Source organism: Panthera onca, chromosome A1, assembly GCF_046562875.1.
Source record: "Panthera onca isolate mPanOnc1 chromosome A1, mPanOnc1 haplotype 2, whole genome shotgun sequence".
Lineage (NCBI taxonomy): Eukaryota > Metazoa > Chordata > Mammalia > Carnivora > Felidae > Panthera > Panthera onca.
The window spans coordinates 44,895,453-44,922,280 of NC_138339.1; the positions used below are offsets into that span (position 1 = coordinate 44,895,453).

Below are 26,828 nucleotides of genomic sequence, written 5' to 3' on the forward strand. Positions count from 1 at the left end.
TTATACTCTTGTGGTGGAGATGATATTCTAGTCAGTTTGATGTGTAAGATATATGTTTGTCTTTTCTAAAAACATTCTGATATCATTCATGGGGAATTGAATTGGTGACTTCCCAAGGAGCATGGTAGTAAACTAAGCATTTCTTTCTACGTAATTAAATGAAAGAATTTTAATTCCTAGGGATGCTGGGTTGTTCTTTCTTTGAAGGAGCCAATATCCCTAATTTATACTTGGGTTTCATAGGCATTCATGAACATGATACTAATATTTAATATAAGCATTGGATTTATAGGCAGGAATTTTGGGTCAGAAAAAATTTTTACTCAGAAAATGTGGCTTTGTTTTTTACTAGTAGATGATTTTGGTCAAGTTACTTTAATTTCGGCCGTTTCAGTTTTGTGTGGTTCAATTGGATTTTAAAAGCTGTGGATTTAGACCACTAATTTTTATTACCAGAATCTGCTACAGTAAATTCAGAAATGAAAATGTTTACCATGCTTTTTTAATAAACATCAAATATATTATTGGATATGAAAGCACTTTCATAATGGTTTTATCTATCTGATTACTGAGCAGAGTGAAAGTGTTGCAGGTGGCCACTCCTTTTACCGTTGTGGTTATCTAACAGTGCAAAACAAATTATCCCAAGATTTCATGTTGCAATATAATTACTTGTTACATTTCCAAAGTCTGGGAGTCAGGAATTCGGACATGATGTATCAAGGATGGCTTGTCTCTGTTCCCTTGCTTCCTGGAAACTGCGATGGAAGACTTGAAGGCTAGGAGCTGGGGTCATTTGTACATTTGTTCACTCACATGTTATGGTGGTTGATGCTAGCTCTCGGCTAAGTATCAAAGTTCCCTTCCATGTGGGCCTCTTTGCATGGGCTGCTTTGGGCTTCTTCAAGGGATGGTTGCTGGCTTCTTCAGGGCCAATGTTCTAAATGAAGAGAACGTGTGGAAACTGTATCCTTTTAAAGATCTGGTGTTGTGAATTATGTAGTATTACTCTCGGCATACTTTATTGGCTAGAATAGTCACAAGAGAGTCAAGGTCTAAGAGGAAGAGAAATACACTGTATAATTTGGTGGGGAAAGCAAGGTTATAGAAGAACATATGGGATCTGAAATAATTTCGTGACTATGTTTTAAAAATCTTTGTTTCTTACTATTTTTTTTTTTTTTTTTTTTTTGGGAGAGCATACATGTGAACAGGGGAGGAACAGAGGAAGAGGGAAAGAGAGAATATTAAGCAAGCTCTATGTCCAGTGAGGAACCTGTTGTGGGGCTTGATCTCATAACCATGAGATCATGACCTGAGCCAAAATCAAGAGTCAGATGCTGAACTGAGTGAGCCACCCCAGCACCCCTTCTATGACTGTTTTCAAAAAATATAATCAGCCTCAGTCAATCCTTTGCCCATGGTAATTCATATCCTTCCCCCATATGTGCAAAATACATTAACCTTTCCATCAATGTACTCTCACCAAAGTCTCATCCCCCCCCCGCCCCCCCATTACATTTTCAGGCTCAGGTCTGAAGTCCAGGATCTCATCATCTGAAGCAGGTACAAGAGTGGGTAAGGTTCCTTGGAGCTTCTAAGGACAGTTTCTTTTGATTCAAAGAAGTGTGGTCTGTAGACACAGTTTTATTCCCTACAAACATCCAACATACCATGGTGGAATTGGCATAGGATAACCACTAAAGACACTTTGATTTAAAAATGAGAGGATAGGGGGTTCCTGGGTGGCTCAGTAGGTTAAGCATCCGACTTCGGCTCAGGTCATGAACTCATGGTTCGTGGGTTCGAGCCCCCCATTGGGCTCTGTGCTGACAGCTCAGATCCTGGAGCCTGCTTCAGATTCTGTGTCTCCCTCTCTCTCTGCCCCTCGATGGCTCACTGACTGTCTCTCTCTCAAAAACAAATAAACATTAAAAAAATAAAATGAGAAGATAGGAGGCACAAATCAGTCACTGGTCCATAGGATTTCTGTAATCGAGAGAGGCATATTTTGCAGCTTCTTTGGTTTTCAGGACTACTCTCTGAGAATGATTCTCTGTGGCTCGTGGATCTGCCCTCTGAGTCATGCTTTCATTTCCATAAGAAATGTCTAGCAGTGTTTCTCTCAAAACAATTATCTCATAAGTGTTACAGATTTCCTACTGATCTTACTTGGGTTAACTCACTCAAACAAAAGCCACAGCTACAAATATCATTGAGATAAACCCTTATCTACCTCAGACTTCTTGTTAGGCTGCAGGGGAAATGCCCTTAAGATTCTTAGAAATCCCACACTTAAACAGAGAGGATCTCTTCCATATACTCTTAAGATCTTTAAAGGGACTTTTTCTTTCTTTCTTTCTTTCTTTTTAAATTAAGGTAAAGTTAGTATATAACATTATGTAAGTGTAAGGCTTACAACAGCATATTAGACATATATATTCCTTGCAAAGTGATCCTCTCCAAAAGAATAGTTATCAGTTGTCACGGTACATTTGACCCCCTTTGCCAGTTTTGCCCCTTAGCACCACCCCTCCCCTCCGCCCCCCATTTCTTATGGTAACCACCAATCTGTTCTTTGTGTCTTTGAGTTTGTTGTGTTGCTTTCTTCAGTTCTTTTAGATTCCACATAGGAGTGAGTCTTAGTGTTTTTGTCTTTCTCCTTCTGGCTTATTTTACTTACCATAATACCCTCAAGGTCTATCCATGTGATCCTAAGTGGTGACATTTCACTCTTTTTTATGGCTGAGTATTCCATTGTGTATATATGCCACATCATCTTTGTCCCTACATCTATTGACGGACACATATGACGGACACTTTCCATAGCTTGGTTATTGTAAATATGTTGCTGTGAATATCAGGATGCAGATATCTTTTCAAACTAGAATTTTGTATTCTTCAGCTAAATACCCAGAAGTGGAATAGCTGGATCACGTGGTAGTTCTATTCTTAATCTTTTTAGCATCTCCATACTGTTTCCCATAGTAGCTATACCAGTTTACATTCCCACCAGCAGTGTATGGGTTCTCTTTTCCCCACATGCTCTGCAATGCTTGTTATTTCTTGTCTTTTTGATAATAACCAATCTAACTGGTGTGAGGTTTTATCTCTTTGTGGTTTTGATTTGAATTTCTGTGATGATTTGTGATGTTGAACACCCTTTCTTGGACCAGTTGGTTATCTGTATGTCTTTTTTGGAAAAATATCTATTCAGATCCTCTGCCCATTTTTAAATCAGGTTATTTGCTTGGTGTTAACTTGTATGAGTTTTGATGTATTTTGGGTATTAGCCCCTTAGTGGGTATGTGATTTGCAAATACCTCACTCATATCCAGTAGGTTACCTTTTGTTTGGGTGATGGTTTTCTTTGCTGTACAGAAGCTTTTCAGCTTCATGTAGTTTGATTTGTTTTTGCCGCTTCCTTGTCTTTGGTGTCAGATTTACAAAAACATCACTAAACCAATGTCAGGAGTATACCACCTATGTTTTACTCCCAGAATTTTGTGGTTTCAGGTCTTACATTTAAGTCTTGGATCAATTTTGAGTTAGTTCTTGTATATGGTGTAATATGGTCAGTCTAGTTTTATTTATTTTTTTTGCATGCAGCTATCCAGTTTTCCCAATACCATCTATTGAAGAGATTATCTTTTCTCCATTATATGTTCCTGGCTCCTTTGTCATAAAGTATCTATATATGTGTGCTGCTATTTCTGGGCTGTTAGTTCTATACCATTGATCTTTGTATCTGTTTTTATGTCAGTACCATATTGTTTTGATTACTATAGCTTTGGATTATAGCTTGAGGTCATGGAGCATGATACCTCCCTCCTTGTTCTTTTTACTCAAGGTCACTTTTGCTATTATTTGCGATCTTTTGTGGTTCCATACAGATTTGTGAATCATTTGTTCTAGTTTTGTAAAACAACGCCATTGAAATTTTGAGAGGTTGCACTGAATCTGTAGATTGCTTTGGGTCAATAATAGTGATTGTGTCGATTTATAAGTATAGAATATATTTCCATTTCTTTGTGTCATCTTCAATTTCCTTCATCCATGTCTTAATGTTGCCAGTGTAGAGATCTTTCACCTTCTTGGTGAAATGTATTCCTAGGTGTTTTATTGTTTTTGTTGGAATTGTAAATGGGATTGTTTTAATTTCTCTGCTAGTCTATTATTAGTGTATAGAAATGCTATTGATTTTTATAGATTGATTTTGTATCCTGCAATTTCACAGAAATCATTTATTCTAATCATTTTTTGGTGGAGTCTTTAGGAATTCCTATATAAAGTATATGCCATCTGCAAATCATGACCATTTTACTTTCTTTCTGACTTAGATACTTTTATTTCTGTTTGTGGCTTAATTGGTATGGCTAGGATTTTAAATAAAATGTTTAAAAAAAAGTAGCAAGAGTAGGCATTTCTGTCTTGTTCCTGATGTTAGAGAAAAAAGCTTTCAGCTTTTCTCCATTGAGTATGAAGTCAGCTGTGGGTTTGTCATATATAGCCTTTATTATGGTGAGGTACATTTCCACCAGTCCTACTTTGTTGAGAGTTTTTATCATAAATGGATGTTGAATTTTTGCTTCATCTATTGAGATGATCGTATGATTTTTATCTTTCATTTTGTTAATGTGGTGCATCACATTGATTTGCAGATGTTGAACCATCTTTGTATCACTGAAATAAATTCCACTTGATCATGGTGTGTGATCCTTTTAAGGTACGGTTAAATTTGGTTTGCTAGTATTTTATTGAGTATTTTTGTATCTATATTATTCAGGGATATTGATCTATAGTTATCTTTTCTTGCAATATTGTCTGGTTTTTGTATCAGGCTAATACAGCCTTGTAAAATGAGTTTTGGAAGTACTCCCTGTTCTTCAATCATCTTCAAATATTTGATACATTTCACCAGTGAAGCTGTCTGGTCCTGGACTTTTGTTTGGAGGTTTTTGATTACTGATTCCTTATCCTTACTAGTAATGAGTCTATTCAGATTTTCTATTTCTTTATGATTCAGTCTTGGAAGATTGTGTGTTTCTAGGACTTTGTCCATTTCTTCTAGTTTATCTAATTCGTTAACATATAGTTGTTTGTAGTAGTCTATTTGATACTTTGTATTTATGTGGTATTAGCTATAATTTCTCTTTCATTTCTGATTTTGAGCCCTCTCTTTTTCTTGGTTAGGCTAGCTAAGATTTGAAAATTTCACTTACATTTTCAAAGAACCAACTCTCAGTTTCTTTGATCTTTTTAAATTTCTTTTTTAGTTTCCACTTCATTTATTTCTTCTCTGATCTTTATTATTCCCTTCCTTCAACTAACTTTAAGCTCCATTTGTTCTTCTTGTTTGAATTCCTTTAAGTGTAAAGTTAGATTGTTTGAAGCTTTCCTTGTGTCTTGATGTAGGCTTATATTGCTATGAGCTTTCCTCTTAGAACTACTTTTGCTGCATTGTAAAGATTTGTCTCTGTGTATTTTTTGGTTTCTTATTTGGTTTCTTTGACCCATTGGTTGTTTAGTAGCATATTGTTTAATCTCCACATTTTTCTCTTCTCCTTTATTTTGTAAATTATTTCTAATTTCATACCATTGTGGTCAGAAAAGATGCTTAATTTGATTTCAGTCTTGCTAAATCCATTGAAACTTGTTTTGTGGCCTAACATTTCACTATCCTAGAAAATACTCTGTAGGCACATATGATGTTGTTTAAGGTTGGTGTTTCCTTATTGATACTCTGTCTAATTGATCTATCCATTGACATATGAAGAATATTAAAGTCCTATACTCTTATTATATTTCTATCAATTCCTCCCCTTAGGTGAATAGGTTGAATTACCCCAACATAAGTAATAATATTTGCTTTATATATTTTCATGCTTCTGTTTTGTGGACATACATATTTATAAGTGTTATATCTTTTTGCTGGATCTTTTTGACCCTTTTATCATGTAATGTCCTTCTTTGTCCTTTATTACAGTCTTCATTTTAAAGTCTATTTTTTCTGATAGAAGCAAAACTATACTAACTTTCTTTTCATTTCTGCTTGCATGAAATATCTTTCCTCATGCTTTTACTTTCAATCTGTGTTTGTCCTTACTTCTGAAGTGAGTCTCTTATAGGCAGCCTATAGATGAATCTTGTTTTTTTAATCCACTCAGCCACTCTGGGCTTGGATAGTTTAGTCCATTTACATTCAAAGTTATTATTGATAAGTATGTAGCTGTTGCCATTTTGTTAATAGTTTTTGGCTATTTCCATAGTTCTTCTCTGTTACCTTCTACTCTTTCTCTCTTCCCTTGTGGTTTGATGGCTTTCTTTATTGTTATGTTTAGAATCCTTTCTCATTTTCTTTTATTTACCATGACTATTGGCTTTGTGGTTACCATGAGGTTCACATATAGCAGTCTATGTATATAACAGTCTATTTTAACCTGATAACAGCTTAAATTTGAACATATCCAAAGCATTACATTTTTATTTACCCATCCATATTTTATATTTTTGATGTCACATTTTAAATCTTGTTATTTCATGTATCCCTTGACTAATTACTATAGTTTTAATTTTATTTTTTGTCTTTTAATCTTCATACTTGCTTCTTATAAAGCTTCTTATAAATGCTTTATAAATACTTTATAAATACTTCTTATCAAGTATGTTTTTCTACTTTTCTTTCTTTACTGCATATTTACCTTTTCCAGTGATATTTTTACTTTTGTATGTTTATTATTACTTAGTTTGTTTCTTTCAGCTCACATAAATCTCTTTAACATTTCTTGTGAGTCTGGTTTAGTAGTGATGTACTCCTTCAGCTTTTGCTTTCTGGTGTCTCCTTCAGTTCTGAATGATAACTTTGCCACGTGGGGAATGCTGGGTTGGAAACTTTTTTTTTTCCTCTCTCTATTTAGCACTTGAATATGTCACACTTCTCTCTTCTGATCTGTAGTTTCTGCTGAGAAATCTGCTGATAGCCTTATGGAGTTTCCCTTTTAAGTAAGAAGCTATTTCTAGCCCTTTTTATATTTAACTTTGGACATTTTAATTATAATCTGTCTTGGTGTGGATCTCTGGGTTCATTTTGTTTGGGACTCTGTATGCTTCCTGGACCTGAATGTCTGTTTTCTTGCCCAAGTTATGGAAATTTTTAGCCATTATTTCTTCAAGTACGTTTTCTGGCCCTTTTTCTCTCTCTTCTTCTGACACATGCAAATGTTATTTAGCTTGATGTTGATGAAAAGGTCTCTTAAGGAATCTTCACTTTATCGTATTTATTTAGTTTTTCTTTTTGGGTGATTTCCATTGCTTTGTCTTCCTGCTTGCTAATCTTTTCTTCTGCTTCATCTAGTCTGCTGTTGACCCCTATAGTGTACTTTTCATTTTAGTTATATTCTTCAGCTGTATAACTGCTGTTTGAAGCTTTCTTATATTTTCTGGGTCCTTGTTCATTGAGTCCTTTTGGGTCCTGGTTCATTGATTCTTTTCCCAAGTTAATGAGCACTTTTATGACTATTACTTTGAGCTCTCTATGTGGTAGATTGCTTATCTCCATTTCATTAATGACTTTCTGAGGTTTTGTCTTGTTCTTTGTTTTGCAACATATTCCTACATCTCATTTTCCCTGCCTCTCTGTGTTTGTATCTTTGTATTAAATGAAGTAGTTGTCTCCCAATATTGAAGAAATTGCCACTGGAAGGCTGGGAGTCTGTCCAGTGCCCTCAGGGTGGTAGCCTGCCAAGTTCTGTCTCAATGTTTTAGTTTTATGGGGTCCAGAAATGTAAGCCCCCCTGGACAGACATTCACAGATGTCCCCTGCATGGATGTGTACACCTTCTGGTCAGGCAGGGTAGGGGCTGTGGTGGAGGAGTGCCAGCCCAGGGCAAACTTTTGCACTGGGTCTGTCAAGGCAAGGGCCGTGGTAGAAAATCACTGGGCTAGGGTGAGGCCCCATTCTGGGTCTTTTGGGTAGGGGCTGTGGTGTATGAGCACTAGGCTGGCTGTAGGGCAGGGCTTCAGGGGGATATAGGACAGGGTGAGTGGCACTAACAAGGAAAATTGAGAGCATCAAAAATGGCACCTGTTAGTGCCAGGCTAACAAGGAATAAGGAGAGTGAAAAAAAAAGTACAAAAACAAGCCTCCCCCCTCCCGAAAAACATCTGTTAGATCCTCTGTTCCTAGAGAAATCTCCAACTGACTACTGGTCCTCTGGTATACTCCACTGACTAGTCAATGAATCTTCCTTACATACTACCCAAGCACTTCTCCAGCTACTGCCTCTACTATAGGGATTCATAGTGAGTGAGCCAGTTCACAAGCCCTTTAGGAGTGGACTCTTGGTTTTTTATAGTTCTCCTGCTCTCCCAGAGGTTATCACCACTGGATTTCAAAGCCAGTCATTTTGGGGGTCCTTTCCACTGCAGGTCCCATAGGCTGTGGTGTCCATTATGGGGCTTGGACCACTCACTCCTCAATGTGGAGCTACACACTTGTGATGTCTCTTCCTCTTATGGGTCACGGTGGGAGTCCAGGAAATACCACTTAGCTGCCCCTTTTATTCATGTGAATGTGGTCTCCCTCCCTCCCTCCCTCCCTCCCTCCCTCCCTCCCTCCCTTTCTTTCTTTCTTTCCTTCCTTCCTCCCTCCCTCCCTCCCTCCCTCCCTCCCTCCCTCCCTCCCTCCCTGTGTTGTGGAAGAGCTATTCTGCTAGTCTTAGGTCTTTTTTAGAGAAACTTGTTATATGTATATTTGTAACTGGTGTGTCCACGGGAGGAGGTGAGCTCAGAATCTTCTACACTGCTATTTTCCTTAAATGGACTTTTATCTGTTTGGGATACAACCTCATTATTGTTTTTTTTTCTTTTGAGATCTTAAAGGATTTTAAAATCACACACTTGACTTTTTCTTTAGATCATGTTTTCCTGACAGTACCCCAGATCTGATCTCTTCAACAAAGCCGTTTATTAATTTTAGCCTCATTTACCATCTGGGGAGGCTGAGAATGAGAAACACTATTATTTTCAGACCCAGAAAGTCCTGGCTCCTTTATATTCACTAATCCTTCCTTTAGAATTTCTCTATTTTCTTCCATTTACTCTAGGCTACTGTAGCAGCCTGTACTACCGGTGGCACCTTTAGCAATCTGCCCGGAAATCTCCATGGCTCAATTATCCAAACCATTGAATACAATTCTATTTCCATGTTATCATAGGAGACCATGTTTCCAAACTTCCCACCACTATATAACAAGTGTCTTGTTTCTTCCAACTTGCAGTAACACTTTCCCTTTCCTTTAATCTCCTACTTAAAATCTCCTTGCGGGTTGTCAAGGTTCTTCAGATACACTTATTAAGATGCTTTACATTTTCACTAATACTCTCCCCTGTGTTTTTGCTAGTCTTTGCCCACCACCAAGTCCTAAATACACTACCCTGGTTGTAGGTATTTTTGTAATGGCAGTGTACCTACTTCCAGGTGTGAAAATCTATTCCAGCAATTTAATGCTATATAAAAAATTACTATGAAACTTAGGATAAAATATATCTATTTATTTTGTTTGTGGATTCTCCAAGTTAGGAATTTAGATAAGTGTAGGGTGATGGGTTTATCCCCCCTCCATGATGTTTGGCTGTCAGCTAGAAGATTCATTCTAAGGACTGGAATCATGTGAAGGCTTGTTTGACCCGTAGGTATGGTGATTAATGAAGGCTGTTGACCAAGGCCTTAATTACTTTCTACAAGGCCCTCTGCATAGGATCATTTTGTGTGGGTAAATGTGGGTATCTTCACAGTATGGCATTTGCTTTTTCAGAGCAAGCATCCCAAAAAGAGGGATCCAGGTGGAAGCTGTCTTCTTTTTAAGACCTAGCCCCAGAAATCACATAGCATCCCTTTACTTTCTTAGATAGAAAATTCACAAACATTCCCAGGCTTAATGGGGAGTCAAATAGACTACAATTCTTGATGGAATGTTGTAAGGTTCTGGAAAGACATGTGGGACTGAAAATATTACTGTAGCCATTTTTAGAAATTACAATCTTCCTTGCTATGTTTTATTAACCTTATTTAAACATTCTTGGTTTTAAGAAATAATTAAACTTATACATGCAAAATGAAATGATGATAAGAAATGAAAATGAAAATAAGACAAAAAATGCAGTGTGAGTAATTAAAAGGTCCTTTTTTCCTCATCAGAGTATGTACTTTGGTTAACAATTATATAGTGACTAAATTTAATCATTATTCACTGTGTGTAATCTTTCAAAAATGTTATGCATACACCAACATATGCATACAAATATTATTGCATTCTATTAAGTCTACATATATTTGAGTTATAAAATCCTTTCTCATTTATCCATAGTGACAAGATTAGAAATAAAATAAACTTATGGGGTTTTTCTTTTGAAAGGTTTTATGAATCTTTTTCTTCAATACATCTGCTATGAGAATGGATTGTTTAAGCTAAAACACATCTCTATTTCCGATTACACACTGATGATGACAGATGGTAGAACAGAGACTGACCTCAGGCCAGGATCTACGGTAGCAACAGTTGATGGCCAAAAGTAGGTTTGATTTTTTTCTCTCATGTTTCATGTTCCTAAGAGCTTGATAGGGCAGAAAAAAAAAAAAACTAATTGGGGATTTTTGCTTGTTAGGTATAATAATCTCAGAACATTTAAAAATTTAAGGACTACATAATGAAAAGGAAATGTGTTTTGGGTTTCTGATTTATGATATGTAGTGGAAAGGAACCTGAGTTAGGATTTTAGAGATTCTGTCTCTGGGCTTGATCTTCCTACTGCAAAGCTCTGTGACCTTGAATAAGTTTCTTTTTCTTGTCCTCCTGTGGATTTTTTCATTTGTAATGTAAAGACATTGGAATTGAACTTAGCTACTCACAGTGCAGTCCGTGAAACAGCAATATCCATATCACCCAGGAGCTTTCTAGAATTGTGGGCCTCTCTACAGACCTACTGCCTCAGAATCTGCATTTTAACAAAATCCTCATTGAATTTTGGACAGTATTGGACTAAAGAATCTCTAAAGGTAACTTTCTATTCTAACTTTTTAGAACTAAAAGTGCTTAAGAGAAAAATAAGAAACAAAAACAAAACATCTTTAGTGATTGTAATACTCTTTCTGAGAAAATAAAGAAGTAGGGCCCATATATGTGGGAGATACACACACACATACATACACACACGTGTGTGTGTGTGTATATATATATATATATATATATATATATATATATATCCCTACTGATATAGTAAAAATATTTTCTTTTTTGTTGGTTGAAAATTTTGGAGGCAAAAATTGCCAAGGGATACAAGATTTCTTACTGTATTTAGTGATCTTATAGCTTGTTGTGGTTTCTTGCCATATCCTTTACTGCTTCCCTGGCTCTTCTCATTAGTCACCTTCTCAAGGATGCTTTCAAGAATTCTACTAGAAACAAGCTAGGAAAACTAAAGTGACCTACCAAAGGTCATTCTGCAAGGCAGTGCTGAAAATATGGATGACAACAGTACTTCAGAAGGAACCCCCAAATAAGTAAAGGATTTAGTTAAATGAAGCCTACAATAGTTAAGTGGTGTCCCAGGTGATTTATTACACAGTTTAATAAATAAGAAAGAGAGTTACTTTTTGTATATTTTAAAAACCTTTCTCTCTCATTGTAGCCCAGTACTTGGACACAGTAGGATCCTAATATTGGTGAATTTATTCTTTTTTATCTTTCCAGCAAATATTTGTTGCACACCTATTAGGTATCAGGTATTTTTCATTGTGAAAAAGAACAAGACCTTCATTCTTTTATTTTTTATTTTATTTATTTAAATTCAAGTTAACATACAGTGTAGTATTGGTTTCAGGAGCAGAACCCAGTGATTCATCACTCAACATGTAACACCCAGTGCTTATCCCAAGTGTCCTCCTTAATGCCCATCACCCATTTAGCCTGTCACCCCCACTTCCCCTCTAGCAACCCTCAGTTTGTTCTCTGTATTTAAGAGTTTCTTATGTTTTTCCTCCCTCTCTGTTTTTAACTTGTTTTTCCTTCTCTACCCCTATGTTCATCTGTTGTGTTTCTTAAATTCCACATATATTTATTTGTCTTTTTTCTACTGGAACTAGAGTATATTATGTGAGGCAAAATAAGTCAATCATTCTTTTATTTTTAATAGTTTCATTGAGATATAAGACACATAATATACAATTCATACATTTAAAGTATAAAATTCAAGGTTTTTTGTGTATTTATCAATATTTGCAACTATCACCAAAGTCAATTTTAGAATATTTTTACCACTTTAAAAATAAATCTTATACCAGTTAGATTTTCCCCCTGTCTCCTCCCTCTCCTAGCCCTAAACAAACACTAATCTACTTCCTACTAATAGATTTTTCTATTCATATGAAGAGAGTCATATTAAGGGTCTTTTGTGACTTGCTGCTTTTACTTCGTATAATGTTTCCAAGGTTCAGCTATATTATAGTGAGTATCTGTACTTCATTCCTTTTTATGGCCAAAAATATTCAATTATTTGGATATATCACATTTTAGTTAATCCATTCCTCAGCTGATGGACAGTCGGATCATTGTCACCTTTTGGCTACTATAAATAATACTGCCTTAAACATGTACATATAAGTTTTTGTGCGGACATAGTTTTCGTTTCTCTTGTACATAACTAGTAGTAGAATGGCTAGGTTATATACTAAGTTGTTTAATCATTTAAAGAACTATCAGACTGTTTGCAAATGTGGTGGCATGAAATTTAACTCTTGGTGAATGTAAAGAAATAGAGTCAAGTTAGAGGAGGCAGTGTGTGGGATGTTTGACACAATGTAATCTGTTTCTCATCACTCCATCCATTTCATTCTTCCCACCTCCATCTGGATAGGCTCCTTAGAAAATCTCCTTCAAAATGTTATTTCCTTGCTCAAGAATCTACCATGAAAATCCACTGACTGGTATTAAAACCTCAAGGCTATGGTTGTCAAGACCCCCATATTATGACATAAGCAAAGCAACAGAGGTTTGAACTTAGAGTTTAACATTACAAAGACAGGATATAATTAAACTTTGGAACTTTATTAACTTTATGTCTTTGGTATATAATTTCTCTCTTCCTCAGTTGCCTTGTCTCTTAGATTGTTGTAAAGATTTTCATAGATGTTTAGTGTAGTTTTCTGGCACATTATAATTACTAGTGGGTGGTGATTAATACAATATCAATATAAAATAATAAGTTGTATATCTATATATTGGATGCAAACATTTGGAAAATGAAATTTAAATGTAACATTTGCAATAGAATATTGCAAAAGATACTCATATTTAGAGATAAGTTTAATAAGATGTATGAGACCTCTGTAATAAAAACTTAAAAATATTCCTTAGAGATTTAAGGAAGACTTAAATTGATGGAGATAACATGTTAATGAACAGGAAGACTCAATCCTGTTTTGATTAAACACAATCTTAAGAAACATTTCAACTTTTTTGTGGAAATAATTTAATTTATATGAAAATGCTCATTTATCTCATTTCTTAAATTCCACATACAAGTAAAATTATATGGTGTTTGTCTTTCCCTGACTTACTCCATTTAGCATTATACTCTCTAGCTCCATCCATGCTGTTGCAAATGGCAAGATTTTATTGTTTTTTTTTTGTGGCTGAGTAATATTAAGAAATGAACATGGTAGGGGGAAGGAAAACCAAGAAACAGACTCTTAACTATAGAGAACAAACTGATGGTTACCAGAGGGGAGGTGGGTGGGGAAATGGGTGAGTTAGGTGATGGGGATTAAGAAGGGCAATTGTGATGAACACCAAGTATTACATATAAGTGTTGAATCACTAAATTCTACACTTGAAACTCCTATTACGCTGTATGTTAACTAACTTGAATTTAAATAAAAACTTAAAAAAATTATATGAAAATGCAGAGTATACAACATTCGGGGCCATCTTGCAAAAGAACAAAGTCAGATGAGTTATAATACTTCATATCAAGCCTTCCTATAAGTCATAGTAATCAAGATAGTATTGTATAAGCATAAGGATATACGAGTTTATCAATGGGACAAAGTAGAGTTCACAAATACATTGATACATAGAGTCAATTTCAGTAGAAGCTCAAAGGAAATTCAATGAGAAAAGATAAGGCTTTTTAACAAATAGTGCTAGAATAACTGGATAAACACATGGAAAAAATGACTCGACTGCAACTACACTCCATTCTCAAAATTAATTTAGATAAATTATAGATTTAATCATAATAACTGTCTAGAAGTCCAATGCGCTATCCATTGCACCACAAGGCCAGGCAATTTAATCATAATAACTAAAACTAAAGCTTTTAGGAGGCATCTGGCTGGCTCAGTTAGTAGAGCATGCAACTCTTGATCTCAGGGTTGTGGGTTCAAGCCCCACATTGGGTATAGAGATTACTTAGAAATAAAATCTTTAAAAAAATAACCAAAGCTTTCTGAAGTAAACATAGAAAAACGTATTAGTGATTTTGGGATGGGCAAAAGTTTCTTAGGAAAGGAAAAACACTAAACCACAAAAAAAGTGACAGATTTCACCAAACCAAACCAACCAAACAAAACCAAACTTCTTTTCGTTGAAAGAAAATACAAAGTTTAGTTATAATCTTGGAGAAAATATTTGCAATATATATTTGACAAAGAACTTGATGCAGAATAAATAAAGAAGAAATCAGTAATAAGAGGACAAGCAAGTTTTTTGTTTGTTTTACTAGGCCAAGGTTTGGACACGTCACAAAAAAGAAAATGTGAATGGTGAATATGAACTTGAAAAAGTATTTAACATTATTAGTTATTAGAGAAACACAAATTGAAACCACAATGTAATACCACTTCACTGTGGCATCAGCAAGTGTCAAGGATGTGGAGTAACTGGAACTCTCATATTGTTCAGGGAAGTATGTACATAATAAAGCATCCACTTTAGAAAACAGTTTGGGAATTTCCCATAAAGTTAAACATGCAACTGTTTCTACTGACCCAGAAATTCCATCTCTAAGTATTTACCCAAGAGAAATAAAAATATATTTCTACAAAAAAGACTTGAACAAGAATATTTATAGCAACTTTACTAATAAATGGGCAAAGAGGTTTACTAACAATAGCAAAATGACCAGTATCGGGACAGTAGGTGAACAAATTATGGTATATTCATATCATGGAATATTCCTTAGCTACATAAAGGTAGCAAACTATTGACACGTGGAACAATATGGATGAACCTCAAAAAACATGTTGAGCAGACGAGTGAGAAACAAATCAGAACACACTATAAGATTTTGTATATATGAAGGTCTAGTTCATTGTGATAGAAATGAGAATCATATGCAGGCTGGAACAACTGGAAGTGTATAGGAGAGAATTTTCTAGGGTAATGGGAACGTTCCATATCTTCATTGCAGTGTTGGTTACATGGGTGCACACATTTGCCAAACTGATGGAATCATAAGCTCAACTCTGAGCATTTCCTTCCTATAATTTTTGCCTCAAATAGATAGGTTTAAATCTATCCTTGACAATTTATTAACTTTGTGTACTTGGCAACATTATTTGTCTCTCTGTGCAGCAATGTCTTTAATGGATTGTTACAGCATTTAGAGAGAGAAATGGATGTTAAATGTTTAATTATTTGGGGCATGTTATAGGCACTAAGAAGGTGCATCATCTCATTAATGCAGCCAAATCTCTAAGTGGTCAAATATTTGCCAGACTCAAATAGTAATCTTAACTTTCTTACATTACCCTTTTATTACTTCCACTTTGTATTTGCTTCCGGGCATCTTCTAGCTGGGAACCTAAGAAGTTCATCATTGATAATTAAGGCAGCCCTTGCCGACTAGTACTACCAAGTACTAATGTCGTCTTGATATAGATGCTTTGCTTCTTTCAGCTTTAGTTTTCTCATATTGTTTCTTATGTTTAGCTGTACACTAGAATCGCCTGGTGGATTTTAAAATCATACTGATGGTGGTTCCCACTCAAAGAGATGCTCATCTAATCTAGTATGGGGCCCAGGCGTTAATAATTTTTTTTTTTAATTTTTTTTCAACGTTTTTTACTTATTTTTGGGACAGAGAGAGACAGAGCATGAACGGGGGAGGGGCAGAGAGAGAGGGAGACACAGAATCGGAAACAGGCTCCAGGCTCCGAGCCATCAGCCCAGAGCCTGACGCGGGGCTCGAACTCACGGACCGCGAGATCGTGACCTGGCTGAAGTCGGACGCTTAACCGACTGCGCCACCCAGGCGCCCCAATTTTTTTGACAGTTGTTCACGGATTTGAGTATGGTGTCAGAATTGAAAACCACTGAATCTGGTGGTTTCCAGCTCAAATGGGAGTCTACAAGCTGGAAACCTTCAAGTGTTTGGTTAGTCCACATTTTGTTGTCATTAATGCTGTTGTTGAATTACAATATGCTTAGGGTGCAGAATTTCCAACTGGGGATGCCAACACTATGCTTTCTATGGCCTCATAACCAGCCTGTTTTACATATTTACCTCATCCGCCTGGGCCTTTAAAATATGCTTTTTTAATTTATGGTCTGATTTGTAGTCTTTGATTCTAAATATATATAGCATCTACTTATAAGGAAAGCATTTTTATTTTTCTACTATAACCATTGTTATTTTTATTGTCTCTTTTATGCATGGAAGCCAGATCTTACTCATTTGGAAAGACAGAACTGTGATACTGAATTTTGAATACAATTCTCCTTCATTTCTCAGTTGCAGCAAGTTGGCTAGAAAATTGCCCCACACAGCTCTTGTGTCTACTGCTGTATCAGCAAAGCAAGGTAAAGAAAATCTGACATAACACCTTCTGAAAATGCAGGGAGATTTATTTTTTTTAAACTGGAAATTGCAGAACAGATGAAAAAATACGTTTATTCTTTTCTTCCCATGTATAATAAGGTATTCAACTGGGGTAGGGGCGATGAGGTCACTAACTGCATTACAAATAGTTTGATCAGGTTTGCTGATTCTTGCAAGGATAATGGCTTAGTAGAATTCATAAAGAGAGAAAAGAATGGGATATTGGGATTGCTTCTGAAGCCCCTTCAGTTCAAATGAGCTGGCTAATGCTACCCACCAGTGATAAATGATTTGCTATTGTCCAAATTTTCTTGAATGGCTGCCAGTATAATCTATAGCTCAGAAGTCCCTACGGATGGGGCATTTTTTTGCTCTTATGTGGGGAAAATAAAAGAATAAATTCTATGATGATTGAAGTAAGTGAACTCTCACCCCAGACATCTTGGTCCATTCAGCAATGTGACATGCTTCCACGCTACTTAATTTTGATTAAAATTCTGAGGCTTTTTACAGAAAAACCCTCACTCTTCTTTCTAACCCAAGTTACTTCCTGTGCTTAGCAAATAAAGCATAAAGTATATGAAATCTTTCACACCAGTGTCTGGTAAAGATGAAAAGATAGCTGAGAATGTATATGACTCTGAGTTGGTTAAATGCACGATTTTTAAAAGTCCCTTCCAGCCATTTGTGGAGAGATTTATAACTGTGTTTCTCTTGAATAGCTCTGATGTGAGTGGTGATCACTACTTCATGGGTATCGTTTTTCATTTTTGGACAGGTTTTGGAACTTCTACTTACCAGTCTTACTCAGTTCCCTAAAAGGCATAAAAAAGTCCAAACGCTCTTCAGTACGATACACCTTTTAAGTATTAATTAAAAAAAATAACTAATCAAGGTCTTTTTATTAAATATCCTCTGTTTCTTCAGGCATCACAACATGCCATGATTTTCTGCCCCAACATCATCCTGGTCACCCTAAATAGATGAGCTCTAGTTTCTCAAAAGACCTTGTGAAGTATTTTTATGGAATCTAGGACTCTCTTCAATGTGTCACTTGGAAACCAAAAGCGGAGTGAGATTTTCACCTACTTGTTTCTGGACATTATTGTTTATTGCCCCCTTAAATCTTTCTTGAGGGAGGGTAGGGGAAAAAAATAAATGGCTGTTGTTCTATTAAACACAGCCTTGGATTGCATTAACTTTTTTTTTTTTTTTTTTTTTTTTTTTGGCAGCCTCTTTTTTCCTGTTCAGTGAACTCAATCTCTGTGGCTGGTTAATTCTGTCACTTGAGAATGTGATTCAAAAGAAGCCAGGCTGAGTGCCAAGCTGTGCCACAGTCACAGCCCACAGCCTTCTTCCTTGCCAGTCATCAGCCCATAGACTCTTGCTTATAAGATAGAGACATGTTTGTTCACCCCACCCCCAAATGGCAAACGTGAGAGCATAGAAAAAAATAAGTTGGCTTTAGAAGTTTGGGGTAATAGTTCTGGATCTGCTCAGAATGGTGAGGTAACCTTGAATAAGTTTTCTAACAGAGCTTCCAAAGTTGTTATAAAGACTAAATCGACCAAGTATTCTTACCGATTCTTATTAAGGTTAAATGTTAAGCATGATCTTCTTTTAGGAAGGTGAGCATGTTTATTACATTTTTGGACTAGTAGAACTGCCAAACCTTTTGAGGGTTGTTTAAATGTTAGAATTTCACCTACCCTTTACATTTCTTCTCCAGTGAACTTTTGTGAATATGGAAAGTCGCTTTCTTTAATTGTCATATGACTTTTGGATGTGCGTTTAAATCCCCACTGTATTGATAAGCACACAGAGGAACTTTATTGTTGATTGAATCGTTTTTTAATGTTTTACTTTTAGTGTTTATTTACTTTTGAGAGAGAGAGAGTCTGAGTGGGGGACGGGGAGAGAATGAGGGGGGCAGAGGATCTGAAGCAGGCTCTGCACTGACAGCAGAGAACTCAATGTGGGGCTCGAACTCACAAACCATGAGATCATGACCTGAGCCGAAATCAGACACTTAAGAGACTGAGCCATCCAGGCACCCCTGAATTCTATTATTTTTAATAATATATGTGGGGATGGGTGGAGTTTAGATAATAAAGATTGTAGTCATGAAATCATATTCTAAACTAGAGACTAGTGATCTAAGATCTTAGGCTATTAGGCTGTTCTAGCCATCCAGGATTATGCTAAGAGGTCCTTGTCGTATTCACACCCATAATAATATTGCTAAACTAGTGGTACTGTCTGTGATTCCTTCACTTTCCACTGGCCATTTTGGGCAAGGTCACACATATGGTTAGTGGTTGCTCATCCTCTGCAACCCAGATCAGTGTTGCAAATACTCATTATGCATACTCTACTCACCTTTCTACCCATTGCACACTTCACAGCACTTTCTTTACAAGCCCAGATGCAGTCAGAAGTACTCTATATGGCATTACAGACAGTTACTACTAGTTGATGATCAGCATGGGAATTAAATGTCCTTATTTTAGTATAATATTCTAGAACTAGATCACCTAGGTTCACATTCAAGCTCTGCCCCTTTTTCAGGGGCATACACAAAATGGAGATAATAGTACCTACACTACAGAAACATTGTAAGGTTTTAATAAGATAATGTGGAGAATTTTGAAATAGTGTCTGCACATAGTTGCTTCTTAATAAATGGTGGCTCTCAAGTGAACTTAGTTACCCTTTCCTTTATGCAGTACCATTTCGCACATACAACTAAAAGCTTATTTAACAACTCAAAGCTACATGTGGGCATTTGGAGCGATATATTTGATAATTACAGATGTTCAAGTGTGTGTTTGTATATTTGTGTCTCAGTTGATTCCTGTGTGCATTTGGGTAGATGGATCAACAAGTATAGTGACTTATGTTTTTTATAACTTTCTATTTTAGTTAGCATTTGAGTAGGACCATTTGGTAAATATGCCACTTAAATATTCTTTCCAAAATGATCACCAATCGATTGGCTAATGAGAGCACTCAGCCATTAACCTGAATTTCTTCTATCTTTAATTCTATCGACAGTAATATAGAAAAAATTACCAACTGCTTTAAGGAAGCAGGAGTCAGTCATGCTGACCTCTCTATTAGCATTTATAGTTAGGTCTTCCTGTTTTCCTGATTGAGTCTTGGTCAGACAGCCTCTGTCCCTATGTCTGTCTTTAAAGTATTTGTGTGCTTCATTTCTGCATTTGTTTCAGACAGCTTTGCTAAAATGCTGTTGATACCCTTGTGTATGAAACAAAGTCTGCAAGGTGGGGGGAGTGTTTGTGTGTTTGTGTGTGTGACTTGTGGGAATATTTTTATGTGTGTGCGTGGACACATGCATTGTACATATTGAGGAATATGAGGAGATTGTGTATATATATATACATATATATACACATACATATATATACATATATACATATATATGTATGTGTATGTATATATATATATATATGTGTGTATATATATGTATGTATATATATATGTGTGTATGTATATATATGTGTGTGTGTGTATATATATATATATATATATATATATATATATATATATATACATATATATGTGGTGTCTGTGGGTGGAGGAAGTACATGACCATGTGTGTCCATGTCTGCAGGTTTGCATATATGCACCATTGAGAGTATAAAGAACAACCAGTCTTCATGTTATACATCTTTGAAACTCTGCCTGAATGTTCTCTTTTGTTTCCTTTCTCCCTTTACATCCCCTTTCTCTAGTCTCTGTCCCTTTTCCTTCATCTCAAATTTTACCCTCTCAGATGGCACCACCCATCAGTAATCTGTACCTTACCATCTTGCTCTTTGCAGTGAGAGCCTCCTTGTATTTTTACCTGTCAAGAGCATCATGTGATGGATCTTGTTTCTGTGGTTCTAAGTAAGATGGCTCATGTTTACACAGGGTTTATGTGACTTCAAGCTTTCTTGGGTAAACGATGCTTGAAACCCTGAATTTCAACTCTTCTCTGTGGCTCAGTGACAAAATATTCCCTCCCTGCCAGGTTGAGTTAGGCAGGGCAGATATTTTAATTATGCCTCCTTTAATGGTAAGGAATTTGATGTTTTTTTTCACTAAGTCATTTCTATAGAGGGTTGGATAGGAAGGTCTAGATCAGACATATGTGGAAGGGTCTATGAATAAAGACTTCAAAAATATTATTTCACACCCCAGCCCTGTCCTAACCCCTGACATTGTTGAGTCTTGACCCACTACAGGCCTTAGTGAAGATCTGTTATTTGCTTGACTGTTACCTTAAGGCTTGAGTGAGATGTGTGTTCTTTTCTTTTGTAGTGGCATTTCGTCGAGAATTCTGCTCTGGGTAATGGATTCTTCCTTGCTTCATACTTAGTACCCATGCTGACAAGCTGCCCTGGCAAAATTTATAGTAATATTAATAATCATGGCAGGTCATGAACAAAATCTGTCAGTATTTCTAAATATTCATGCTTTCTGTACCCCTTATGTTGTGTTTACAATTCTAATAATTAAGCATCTCAGAGCTCAGAGAAATAGCAACTGAGTTTATTAATGATAACTATTAATATGAATTTATAGAAGGTACCATTTACATAATGCAAATAAATGAATTAATTGTAAATCTAGAGAAGGAGAGGGTTTTGACTTGAGAGTGAACTTTATGCCCACAAGATTCAAATGAGGAAACTTTTTCTTCTTTTCTGGCAGTGACATAGACCTACCAGGTATCTGTGGAAGGAGGACTACAACTTGGGAAATTAGAATATATAGGCTTAACTATGATTGCTTTGCATCTGACTTACAGGGTCATTCATGTTTAAAGCTAGTGCCTGACCGAAGTAAAGCCCTTTTCATTCCACATTTTTTTTTCCCTTGTACGTAGTATCATTTAAGATATAACCACATCAGGGGAGAGAAGTTGGATTTTACTTTTGAGGGAACACGGGTACACAAGTGAATGGACACCTTTGAAAATGTCTCCACTCACAAACAGTTCCTCTGCAAAGGGGATGAATCTGTCTTCTATTGAGTCAGAGGAATAGATCCCAGGCATGATATCTAAAATTGATGAATACTCTTTTTATGCTTTTGAGCCTGGGTGGGAAAGACACCTGACACTAGCTAAGCCAATCAGATACTAGGCTGGGAATCAGACATGGAAAAGAGAATAAGAATTGAGAATTAGTCTTTCCTTGTGGCTACTGACACCGTGAAAAGCTGCATTATTCTGTCTTCCATCAGAAAACTAGAGGGGGGGGGGGAGAATAAAGATGGACAGAGAAGAGAGAGAAGCAAATTCACAGAAACAAAAAACAGTAATTAAAGAAGAAACGAGGTCCCTTCCTAGATTTACGGTGCTTCTGAGACCCTGCTGTGTTCCTGCCCTTGGCTTCCATGAAATGCCTGTGGATCCTTGAGATAAACCAATTGTGTTCTTGCTTTTGCTTAAAGTAGCTTTAATTATTACTATTAATAGATTTGTAGTTAAGACAAAGAGTTTGCCTAAGTCGGAGAACTGGAGAGTAGCCCAGAGTGAGAGAGAACTCCAGTTTTGTAACAACTTCTCTGCCATTTTTCCTATGGCTCTGCAGCGGTTGCATGTATTTTTCAATCCTCATCCTCCATTCAGGACCCATCCAGCCCTGTCATGAGGGTGGAGCCTACTTGAGAGTTTGCAGATCTCAGAGTTTGGATCGAGAGCATTCTGCTTTGCTTCTAGCATGTACAGATGTACTCTATCAGAATGCTCCTTGATTCATTAAAATTCTACAAGAAGGAAATGCAGCCAGCTGCCATTCTCCTTGCTCATCATCTTTCCTGGTGTCAGTCGCACCTCATTGCGTTTGGCAATGCTTTTGACGAGAGTGACATTAGCCAGAGCACAAATCAGGTAGCATCTGCTGAGGAGTGGGGAAAAAAAAAATCACAAACACATTTATAAAAGGGAAAACAAAATCAGGGTGACATCCAGGTTGTCTTTTTTATAGTCTCTGTTTCTGGGTTTGTGTTTAGGATAGATGGCTCCATTTTTCGGGTGTTGCAGTTTCAAAGGCTGTCTCTAATCTTAATCTCAGAGGGAGCTCATAACACTGAATAGATTAACAGAGGTTATAACTAGATTAAACACGTGATCTAATTTGTGTAGGATGATCTCAATTTATAGTTGTTGTTGTAGAAGGACCCCTTTCCCCCTCAAACATACCCTGATTTGGGTGATAAATTATTTGATCACCCTGGTTAGTTGTCTCTATTTGATAAATCAATGATATTACAGAGCACCTACTATGCATGATTAAAGGTGGTGTGAATGTGTATGTAAGTGTAGATGTAAGTATTTCATGGTCTCTGCCCTTAATGAACTTCCTTACACTTTAGGGTTACAATAATGGCAAAATAAAACTGTAACTCCAGGATATGGCATCTTCTTAAAGGTGGAACCAGAGAGTGCAAGCCAACTGGTTCTTAGTTTACCGTTCCTGTAGGAGGCATTATATACATTGGTCAAGGACGGAGAGTCTAGAGACAGACAACTTGGATTCATATTTCAACTCTGCCATTTACTAGCTGTATGAGTGTAAGGAGATTAACTCATCCTTCTACACCTCTAGTTTCTCAACCATGCAGGTGGATGATAACCAGCGTCTTCTGTCTTGTTAGGGTGTTGAGGATTGTGTTATGTGTGGAAGGTGGTTAACATAGTAGTGGAAACTAGGACTTCAAAAATAAGAGCTAAGGCCTGATCTGTAGCAACGGGTCCTCACTGGGTTGAAAATCTTTGCAATCAGCTCTTGTCTCTTTCATTCAAACTCTGTGAGGTATTAGTAGGGCTAATCATATGATCTCAGTATTTTATCCAGCCCCAAATCCCTACAACTCAATGGTGGTTTGTGGGTAGGTAAACAACATTCCTCAGAATCATTCATCACATTTCTTCTCGACATTTTCAAATCGAGTTGTGACAGCAAGGCAAACTGTGTGCCGTGGGCTTATGAGAACAGATGGTGTCAGAAAAATCTAGCATGTGATGGAAAAACATGGTGCATTTCTATCCAGCATAGGGAGGAGCAGGAACAGGGTGTACTGAATAATTCCTCCTTCCAGGTGGTGGAGGTGGGAAGAGAAGGGAGATAGTAGGGTACCAACAGCAAATCCCTTCATGGAAAAGGTCTAGCTTGCTGCTTCTCTAGAGTTCCTCCCTGGTCCTAGAAGAGTACAAAGTCTTGTTAAATGCTATTTGAACACATTTCTTGGAAATGTATTAGGAACTCTTTCTTTGTGTTGATTGAAAAGTTTGGGGCATCTTGGGCCTTGAAAGAATGTGGACCCCTCAAAAAATAACTCAATATAAAGCCAAATATTTACTTATTTAAATCACTATTATTTTTTTATCATTTAATGACTAACATTTATTGAGCCTTATATGCTAGGTCCAAGCAAAAAGTCTTACATGATATATCTTATTAAATATCTACCTACCACTGCACTGACATAAAGTGCTATAATTCCCATTTTGCTTATAATAAAACTGGTTCAAAGATGCCCAAAGGTCACCAGCCATTAGGAAGAGAGGCCTTTTACCTAGGTTATTCTGAGTCCAAATTTTATACTTTTGATTAGTATGCTGTATGTGCTATAATAAACTTGTCTTAAAAATAATGGATTATAGAACTAGGTAAGCAAAACATCTGATGATCATTGTGTTCAAAGATGGAATACTAATGAATGTGAGAAGGAGAATTAAGATACTGAGGGTAAGAAGGGAAATTCTGATTTGGTTGAATCTTTATGTTTTCTATCTGAATTTCTATCTGAATGGGTCTGGACTTACAGTTGGGTGTCTGGTCTTATTTCAAAGGAAAGATCTTTTATTTTTCCACTGGAAAACTTTGCAAAATTTTAGCAATACTAAAACATGAGAAGAATCTTCCTGAATTTGAACCTAAGGTCTAACTGGATGATATGAGGTAGGAATTGGAACACAGGATCTTTCTGCTATAATGGGTAACATACTGGTTTCTTATTTTTTCTTTAGTCTTTAGTTCCATAAATATTTAAGACTTCTATATGCCAGGCTCTGTGAGGCATATAAAAGACACAAAGCCAAGGAAAATAGACACAATTGCTATGATCAAGTTGATTATCTTGCTTTTTCCTAGGAAACAAAAAAGGTTATGAAATCCTGCCATAGTCAATAGTGGAGTGTATTTAATTGCATTTTGCCAATCTATATTTAAAATTTAGTTGCTTGCATATCTTTCTACATGCATTCACATGCCATCTGAGAATAACACTATGGAGACATCAGTAATATAGTGTTTAATGGCTGATTGCCTTGATTCAGAAAGATAAGAGGGTCACAGCTTTGCTGAATACTGCATAATAAGTTGTTACATTTCTCCAAGCTTATTTAGCAATTTAGAAAGTGACCTTCTGCCCTCCTTTTGCAACAAGCAAGCTATACATATAAAGTCGTTTTACATATGAAGATGCATCTGTCCCAGAGCTGAACAAGTACCTGGAGCCAGAGGACTCTGAAGAACCGGTTTTAAAGAATAATCTTTGTCTCCTTATTTCTACCATTGGGTGAGTCACCTCATTGTTCAGTTAGGTGAAAATACCATTCCATGTTCTGCCTACCTTGATGGTTGCTCAATGTTAGGATCCAGTGAAAAGGATTTGAAAGTGTTCTATGAATTCAAGTGCTTCTAGTTAAATGGAGTTTACATCTGAGACACTTAGTTGATAGGCATGAAATAATTTCTAACTGTGTGGTTACGTACCTTGCAATATCAGATAATTTCTTTGTCGGTTTTATGGGCCAAGAAGATGGTGATATGAATGGTTCTCTGAATTCAGATTCCACTGTGACAAAATGCCTTCTATAATACAATTTTGGTGAGCCATCAAGTAGAAATGCATGCATAGTCATCTATCAATGTATGAAATAGTCCGTGCAGTAAACTAAGTTGGCCCTCAAACTTGTATTCGCCTTCCCGTTTAGGAGAGATGTCCATAGCTCCTGGTACCATGTCCCTAAATCTGCCTCCATATTACAGAGTGTGTTCAGTAGGGAGTTGTTCCCTTGTCAACAATGAGCATTAGCACAGCAGTTGGACTAGAAGGAAAAGCCTTTGTCTATTACGAAGCCTGCAGAGCTTGGTTGCTAGGCAACCCAGTCTGGAGGCAGCAACCAGTGTACACCATGAGAGAATCCAGGGAGGTGGGCCTGGAAAAAAGGGGGAAGCAATTCTTTTCTTGGAGAGGCAGGAAAGGAAAAAGCATTGCCTACTACCCAGGTAAAGATGTAGCGCATACACTGAATTACGTTGTGCATTTTAGCATCAAAGGACTAGGTGCCAACACTTACTGGAAACGATATTGTCGTCTGGGAAACTGTATGGCCTTGAGTAGTCACTTTCTTCAGCCTCAGATTTTCTGGCAAAAGCAGGAAGCCAAGGAGCCAGATATAGCTAATTTCTCCCTATCCTTACCACTACAGTTACCACACATACACATACTTCCTTAAATCAGAGAAACATGATTCTTATCTTTTATGTACTGCATTTGCATGAGAGGATGGGAGGAAAATGATATATTACTAAAAATCCTGGAGTAAATGGTGTTTGGGTTTCCTTAAGCTTAAGGTTCTAAATAAAATGACTGTTTCCCACTCTTAAACATAACTAAATATTTACACAGGGCAGAATATGCCAGAATACAGATATGGGGGAAGTTATCTTTCGTATAGCCAAGCTCTTAGAGCTCCTCTATCCCAAAATACATTCCTCACTAGGCTGCCAGCAGATTTGAAATATGTAAGATGAGATACTTTTGGGGGAGTTAAGGCATGAACTATTCCTGAGCCACTTGGGAGATGTGACATATCAAGTAAAATCCACAAATTCTCAGTTTAAGCATGACAGTAAATTTGGGCTCAA

At 36.6% G+C, this 26,828-nt stretch overlaps 1 long non-coding RNA gene across 2 annotated transcripts in view; it reads right to left on the reverse strand.

Annotated features, from left to right (window-relative positions):
• LOC144614890 (uncharacterized) overlaps window positions 1-25,964 on the reverse strand; it is a 40,754-nt gene extending 14,790 nt beyond the window's left edge. Inside the window, exons 1-3 of one of the 2 annotated variants that reach the window (XR_013553172.1) lie at window positions 25,671-25,964; window positions 21,165-21,283; window positions 10,458-10,614 (exon numbers count right to left, since the gene is read on the reverse strand). This is a non-coding gene — a long non-coding RNA (uncharacterized LOC144614890). Of the gene's footprint in view, window positions 1-10,457; window positions 10,615-21,164; window positions 21,284-25,670 lie in introns of those variants that run through there. The other variant, XR_013553176.1, reaches the window with a different exon arrangement.
• Between the last annotated feature and the right edge of the window lie 864 nt (window positions 25,965-26,828).